This window comes from Dendropsophus ebraccatus, chromosome 8 (assembly GCF_027789765.1).
Source record: "Dendropsophus ebraccatus isolate aDenEbr1 chromosome 8, aDenEbr1.pat, whole genome shotgun sequence".
Lineage (NCBI taxonomy): Eukaryota > Metazoa > Chordata > Amphibia > Anura > Hylidae > Dendropsophus > Dendropsophus ebraccatus.
This window is the reverse complement of record NC_091461.1, coordinates 73942054-73950732: the sequence shown is the minus strand read 5'-3', so window position 1 is coordinate 73950732 and position 8679 is coordinate 73942054. Positions and strand designations below refer to the sequence as shown.

General features: G+C 41.1%; 1 long non-coding RNA gene across 1 annotated transcript; it reads right to left on the bottom strand.

Annotated features, from left to right (window-relative positions):
* Window positions 1–693: 693 nt before the first annotated feature.
* On the bottom strand, window positions 694–1859 carry LOC138798668 (uncharacterized). The gene is made up of 3 exons (XR_011364132.1): window positions 1701–1859; window positions 1245–1313; window positions 694–833 (listed from the first exon to the last, which is right to left on the bottom strand). It is a non-coding gene; the product is annotated as an uncharacterized lncRNA (long non-coding RNA).
* Window positions 1860–8679: the final 6820 nt, after the last annotated feature.

Sequence of the window (8679 nt, the reverse complement as noted above, 5' to 3'; positions counted from 1 at the left end):
ATAATAATAATAAAAAAATTATATTTTATTTTTATCAGGGGATTTGAACCAAAGAAAGACCTGCTAGTGGTCTCTACACAGGTGATTTACCCCTAGATCACAGCTCCAAGAGATTCAAGAGAATCAGATATCTGATTGCAGATAAGTCCTCTGTTGGCAGATACTGACTGACAGCTGAATTAGCAGAAGGCTGGGCAGTTTTGATTATTCATGGGAGTTAGAAGGAAGGAGTGGTAAGGTGTGCTAGAGTGAGGCACAAAGTCTCAGTAGGAGACACAACATGCTCCCTAGGGTACTGACAGCTGCAGCACACTGTCAGCATCAGTGGTAGGGCCCGGGTGCTGACAGATTCCCTTTAAGATTCATTTTTTATCAACCCGTGGCAGAGAATGTAAAATTTTAATTATATCCTTCACATATCCTTCACAATCAAATTATACAGACGCTGTAGATGCAAACTAACATTCATTTTATTCAGTGGCAGAATGTCATACAAACAGCAAAACTGAATTTAATGAGATTAAATGAAAGATAATGGGGGAGATTTATCAAAGGGTGTAAAATTTAGACTGGTGCAAACTGCCCACAGCAACCAATCACAGCTCAGCTTTCCTTTCAGCAATGCCTAAAGCTGAGCTGTGATTGGTTGCTGTGGGTATTTTGCACCAGTCTAAATTTTACACCCTTTGATAAATCTCACTCAATGACTATATAAGATTGGGGGCAAGATGGAATCCATTTTAGCATTGATTGTAAGGGTTAACATCTTCATTTTTTGCAGCAGTAGCTTGCTTGGCCCTGGCAAGGATCAGGACAACAGGGATTGCAGGGATCTGCGAAAACGAAGTAAAATGTTAGTTAATGGTAAAATTTATCAGTGGTGTTCAATTTTACCAGTTGTGTTCTCATGCATCAACAGCAATGTATCATGAAAAACATAAAACAACTAACAAATAAAAAGTACACTATATTATGTATAATAAGAAAACATAATAAATTAGAAAAATACTATTTAAGACATTGATAGATCATAGACTCATTCCTCTTAAATGAATGTGAACAAGTAACACAGCACAGAATCTGCCTATACCTATAAGATACCCCAGTTATATTTCCATATATATGTATATATATATATATATATATATATATATATATATATATATATTCATTCATTCATTCATGTGAAGGAAGTTCTTTTTCTGTTTGTATAGATTAGGTGCAATGCTTTGAAGCACTAGTACCTTGGTTGTGATGGTAGTGGTGACCATGATGATGGTGAGATCCATGATAATGAAGTCCTGTTTTACATGCTGGAAAAAAAACACAGAATGAGATTATAGTGAGTGGTAAATTCACTTTTTAGAAACATTAATTATCTGGCAGCACCAAAAACTAGACAAGTATCTTTATGCTATGTGTTATATCATTGTTAAAACACTGCTTTTAACTTGCTTTGGTACAGGACACTGTATGGGCCCCTATGTTTTCAAAAGCCTACTATGATGAGTGAGGGGTGCTGGTCATAGTCAGCACATCTACTACTTACTGTTATCCATGGCTGGACTCCTATGCATCCGAACAGACTACACACATAGTTAAGTATTTCTGCAATCAAACTATTTCCTGTTTTTATCAATGTGTGTAATATCTGTATGAATTATAAAATGTATCTTAAGGCCTGTCAAGTAGAAACTTACGGTCTTGACAAGGATCTACACAGACAGGTATTTTTTGGCAGGGGACTTTGCATGGATTCTTGCAAGGATCTTGGCATAGGGTCTTTTGGCCACAAGGTCCTCCTTTGATTCCAGACATCTTATCAGACTCTGAGAAAGACTTCAGAGTCAGAGACTTCATCTTCAGAGATGGCACAGAGTAGAAGTGTTATCATGGTGTGTATGGTCTGTTTATATAGTGAGCAGGGATCAGGATACATTCCTAATATGGCTGGTGACAACATTACGGTTATTAAATCTACACCTGACTGCAATAAAACCTGATTAAATCTAGATGGATTATACTTTTTATAAAGATACATTCTTAAATAGGGATTAATAATAAGAACCTGATTGCAGCGTGGAAACCTGTACATATATTCTAAATATATGTGCCCATTTTTTTCTGAACTGTGCCCATCTCATCAGCAGTGAGTGTAAACCATAGAATAGAGAAAAGATCAGAGGACATAACACGGAGAAGAATGGCAGTAATTGAGTACAGCTGTTAAAAGAATAAACATGCTCATTTTTTTTTACCTTTTTTTCCCACATTGCTTTCATTTAACTCAGGCCATATTTTGGTAATATTTTACTGTGTGTAAACATGGCCTCACCCTTACAAATTTGTTCTTATTCTTGAAAAAACTAAAAGGTATACATTATTGGTATCTTTGAATCATAACGGCCCTGTATCATGTTATCTATGCTGCATGGTAATTAAAAAACCTAAAACAAAAAAGGTTAACAGTTTTTGTGTTCTTCTGACAACTCAAAAGAAAGCCAAAATAAATCGGCCTGATACTTTAAAATGGTATGAATAAAACTGAAACTGGCAGAAAAAGAAAAAAAAGAAAAAGGTGGTCTTGGCCAGTGGGTGGCTCAGACGGGCCGCTTTGAAGCAGCAGCATGCAGGACTAGAAAGGAAGCAGAGAACAGGAGAACACCGGGAATGTGGACAGGTAATGTAAACAGTTTAGGCAACAGCTACACAGACATCACTAACGATCTCCGTGCAGCCCTTGCTCAACGATTATTGGGCTGTGCAATAGGCCCAATAAAAAAAGCGCATATGTAGCAGATCGGCGCTCGTTTACAGTATAGATTGGTCTTCCATGGGCACGTGTAATAGGACACTAGGTCAAAAGTATGGGTAAAAAGGATAACCATCAGATTTTTCTGTTCTTGTTGGTACAGAGAACACAATGTAAAATGTCATTTTGTATGTATTGTCTAATATCGGGAATCACTAAAAGGAGGGCGCCTCTTAGTGAATCCGGCCAGGAAAAAGGGGACAGGACCTAATTTAAGGTCGGCGTACGAGAACGACAGTCTTGATAAATCTCCCCTAAGTCTTTACTAGAGGCCCTCTGGCCCATAAAGGAAGGGTTAATGAGCTATGTCTTAACAGATCATGTGGAATGGAGTTAAAGGGGTAGTGCGGCGCTCAGAAATTATTCACAGAATAACACACATTACAAAGTTATACAACTTTGTAATGTATGTTATGTCTGTGAATCGCCCCCTTCCCGTGTCCCACCACTCCCACCCGTGTACCCGGAAGTGTTGGTGCATTATACATTACCTGATCAGTGTCGAGGGCCGTCCGCCATCTTGTGCCAAACGTCATCTGCCGCCCATCCCCCCTCCGCCGCGTCACAACTGTGCTCAGCCGCGATTGGCTGAGCAGTTATGCTCAGCCAATCGCGGCTGAGCATCGGATAACGCTGCAGAGGGCGGCCGGCATTCGGGACAGTCGGAGCTGTTCGCCGGCCGCCCGAAGAAGACGTCACTCGCTGAAAATCAGAGACTGGTGTCGGCACATGACAGGTGAGTATAGTGCACCACACACTTCCGGGGACACGGGCGGGGGTGGTGGGACACGGGGAAGGGGGCCATTCACAGACATAACATACATTACAAAGTTGTATAACTTTGTAATGTGTATTAGTCTGTGAATAATTCTTTACCGCCACACTACCCCTTTAATCCCTTTCATGTGAGTTATTGTAACATATTTGGGTTATCTAATAATAACCAAATAAGCAACACCCCTATAAGTTTTTATGTTAAACTTACTGTTAATGACCATCATTATCAACAGATAAAAGAAGCAAATGTCTCACCTTGTGTGATGAGTTTTATTCTTAACCCATGTTTTACACTGACATCCATAGTCTTTATAGTTGCCTACGTCTGCTGAGTCTATAACACTAAGCCTACACACCAAAATAATTTTATTTTTACATATGTGGTGTGTGCTTGACTGGTCACCTGTTGAATTGTTTCGGGTGACGCCACTTCTATGGTGGTTGGTCGGTGGAATGTAGCTCAGCTGGATGGTAGGTTGTTGTGACGCCAGTGCTGACTCAGCACACAGGTATGGAGGCACACCTGCTTTTAGTTTTTGTGGTTGGCTATACCATTTCCCAAATGGTCAGTGACCTGCCGGTTTGGCATGGGTCCCTTGGGCTCTTATCACGGTGGTCTGGAGTTATGGCCCACCCAGAGTGTCAGTACCGCCCCCCACAGGGGAGATGACCCAAGGAAGTTGAAGCTGTTATGTAGAGTCCCGGTAAAATAAATAAATTCTTCCTTTACTAGTAGATCTTCCATGATACAAGTGAATAGTATAATACAATCTTGACTTTACTTGATCTGCGCTGAGAACTGTAGAGGTAGAATAGCAGTGCTGACTTTCTGGTTGCATGCTGAGAAGGTAGGGTTCAGAGAAGTGGAGAAGAGAAGGTCATGAGAGTTCAGAGTAGGGGAGAGGAGTTTCTCTTGAGAGTCCAAACCCAATTTAGTATTGTGCTCTGCTGAAACTTTAGAAGAAGTAGAAGAATACTTGAGAATACTTGAAAGAAGAAGAATACTTGTGCCTGTGTTTCGACCTTTGTCGTTGTAACCACCTGTTGCCCCCCAGTGGCAGGTGACCCGTCCACCTAGGGTGACACAAGCCCCCGATCTTGTTACCTGAGTTAAGCAAGGTGTTCAAAATTACCTGGTTTCTCCTGAGCTGCAAGGTAGAGTACGTAGGCTTGTAGCAACTTTGCTCTATTCGGATGAGTTTCTCTGCTTATAGGATACCGTCCTGCACCTTTAGAGATTTTCAATGGCGTGGGTTGGGGTTATCTCTGACGTGTTGTCTATGGAGTTGTTTAGCAATGCATAGTAAAGATAAGTGTTGCTTTAAAGAAAAGGGTTTCTGTGTTCTCCATGAGCGTCTGTCTACCACAGCTGGTCTGTCCTCGAGGGTTCCTGGCTAAACTCTGCAGGAAACTCTGGTCTGTGTGTCTTGCCTCTCTGATAAACAAAGAATAACTCCCTAAGTGAGGGTCTACACTTCCTCTCCCCATGTGACAACTTCCTACAGCGTGTGTAACAGCTCCTATGAGTGGTGGAGAAGAGAGTGCAAATAGAAAAGAGGATAGAGATAGGTGAAAGGGAAGAATAGCTCTCATTGGTGCGCAGATCACAAACAAACAATAACCCTTTGTTCACTACAGCTGTGCATTATACAAATTTAGATATACATACTAGTGACACATAGTGGCAAAACTGAGACATGACTTCATTACCACTTGACTTTGAGTACGGCTTTAGCAAGGGGTGTTCAAAGTAGCAACACATGGTGGGAGACCACACGTATATTATAGCTATAAACTATTGGGGTGGTGGAAACAAAAGCCCAGGTCTGTTTGTTCATGGGCCCCAAAGAAGGATATTACAGTAGTCTCGCTATGATTAATTTGTTTAGCCACATGTAGATGCTGTCCTGTGTGAGGGTGGTATTTAAGGATGCCATAAGTAAGACTTAAATGTGACTCACATATTTCTCCCAGATAGCATGCTTATAGGGATCCTAGGAAAGCTAACATATAATGATATTAAAAACATTAAACTAATATTAAACATTTAGGGTCACAAGGAAATCAGAAGAGGTCTTAGTTTTGAGACCTCTACTGACCTTTAGATATAGACGGTACAAGAGTACTTCTCTCCCTGGCTCGCTGCTTAGTCTGGCTCATTGCAGGAGGTTGATTCTATCGTAAGTGTTTTGAAAATATGTGGGCTGACCAGTAAGCTTGGGAGCACACAGACGCATATTTCTCCCATCTATACATAGATCTGTGGGGGTCTCAGCACTGAGACCCAGAGTGAGCAAATGAAATGTCCACACAGCACAATAAGCTAATGAACGTATGGTTAATTACACTCTACTGTGATGCCAGCGGTTTGCTATGCTCAGAAATGGAGGTAGACTCCTCTTTGATGACGGTAACGCATTAAGGGGGACATTTATGACAAACACACTGGTCTTTTTAGGCCCTGTCCCCAATTGCCCCACCGAATTTATTAGGTGGTGCACGCCTCTTAGTGAATCCGGCCTGACCTGCGCCTGGTAAAAAAGAGATTTCCCAATGTGCTTTGGACTAGTCATAGTTTGATCTTGATGTATATTCTGTTTAAATACATGTGACTGTATTGCAGGTGATTACAAACATTTCTAAGCATATTAACTCCATGTTAACTATTACCTAATCTTCATATTAATTAATGAAGGAAAGAATTTCCTAGCTATAAGATAACTAGATACAACTAATTCCTAATTATGGTGAAAACCGACTATTTTTCTTTAGAAAGTCCTGAAGGTACAATATGACCATGGGGGTGTCAGGCAGTGAGGAGAAGTGTTGAGAAGTGCTAGTGACAATGAGACCTGGACTGAGAGAGTCTGGAGCAATGGATACAGTGGCTGTCTCTGAAGGAGAGGAAACAAAGTGTGTAACTACTACCTGAGCTCTGTCTGGGCAGCCCAAGTTCAAATCCTGTTCTTTTTTTAATTTATAATTTTATTTTTTCAATAAGAAAACATACAACATAGGCAACGTACAAGTATAGCACAAAACATAACACAACAAGGCACAACCTACAGAGTCAATAAGATGGTCAATTTAAGGCATATCACCACACCAATTTAACAAGTTATGTAGGGCTGAAAGACTAACCATTGGTCCCGTCTAATGAGCGCATCAAAAAAGTGTTTCCATTTAACCCATTTAGTGCTCATTTCAGACAAGCAACCTAGTCTAGTTGCTATGGAGATCTCCATTTGGTAATTAAAACACACATTGGCTAATATCTCCTCCTCTGTAGGATTTTCACTACTCTTTCCATTACATGCAGCCATTACAATATAATAATCATCAACCCCACAAGACCAAACAGCCTAGGGAATAAAGCTCCCCCTTAGGGAGCCTCACTAAAATTTAACTTTTAATTCATAAATTAAAATGGAATATATAGTGGAGTAGATAGATGAAAGTTGAAGATGAAGATGATAGATGAAACTGTGGATAGTACAGACTGAAAGAATGGTACAATGTAGAATGGTACAACAGGGAGGAGGCCTGTGGGATTGGTGAGGCTTGTTTTCCTCATGATCTGTGTAACACTGGTCACAATGGCTCAAGGCCCTAAAGCGACTTTGTACCGCAATCTGTCCTCCCCCAAACTACTTGTACCTTCGGATAGCTGCTTTTAATTCAAGATCTGTCCTGGGGTCCATTCGGCAGGTGATGCAGTTATTGTCCTAAAAAACAACTTTTAAACTTGCAGCCCCGTGCCAAACTGCCGTGGCCTAGAGTATCTGTGCCCTAACCTTGCACCACCTCTCCATCCTTCCTACCCACCCTCTTTATCATTAGGAATGCCACTGCCAGGATTTTTACTATTCCTCTGCAGTGAACACTTCACAGGTGCCTTAACGATTCAGCCCATGTGGAGTATTCACACAGCTGATGAATTGGAAAATACCTGCCTGGAGCATTCCTAATGATGAAGAGGGCGGGGAGGAGGGACAGAGAGGTTTTGCCAGCCTAATGCATAGACAATCTAGGCCACGGCAGTTTGACACGGGGCTGCAAGTTTAAAAGTTGTTTTTTAGGACAGTAACTGCATCACCTGCCAAACGGAGCCCAGGACAGATCTTGGATTAAAAGCAGCTATCCGAAGGTACAAGCGGTTTGGGGTGTGCAGATTGTGGGTACAGAGTCACTTTAAACAGGGACTCCTAAGGCTTCATAGGCTGACATAGCGACAAGGGACACTAGTGATGCTGGCAATAGTATTTTATCACTGGATCAAAACGTGCTGTGTCTGGGTGTCTATTTAGGGGTGGCTTTAGTGCTGTATGACATCAGGCCCAGAGCAAATAAAATTGTACTACAGCTTTGGGGCTGTCACAGGCTGTTATTATCAGGGTGGGAAGGACCAAAATCAATGCCCTGATAAAACCTGCCTACTGTTGTTTGGTTTGTATGAGGCTGGTTATGAAAACTAAAAAAGAAAGGGGACCCCATGTTTTCTTTTATATATAACTAAATAAATAAATAAATAAATAAATGATTAAACCCTTGTTCCAAAACAAGTAGCACATCAGTTTGTCTTTTAGCATTGCCAGCACTTATAATGCCTAAACCGTATAACCCTACTGGATTAATCAAATGCCTGATCTTAGCAGGTCTGATATTTTGGAATTCTCATAGAAGCATCAAGTCATAACTTTGTTCCTCCCCTTCCAGCTGAACTTCCTTCTGTTTCCAAGACAAGTAGGTGGAGGGCCTGCAGCCGCAGCCAGTCACAAGCTGCTTTGGCCAGGGAGTGGCAGAGTGGGAAGGCTTTGTACCATGCACTTGTCTTGAATATAGAAAAACAGAATATTGGGGGATCAGATGGAGAACTGGAGCCAAGGGGGAGCAGTGGGAGACTGGAGCTAGAGCTAGGTAAGTAAAGGTTCTTATTCTAATTTTTCCCTGCCCAGCAGTATCCTTATTATTTACCATAAACTCGAAAGCCCATTTAATATTAAATTATCCTCCTGTTCCAGATATTCCAGAACTTACATCTTCTTTTTATTTACTAGTTTAAAGTGAGCAAACAACACAAACACCATAAA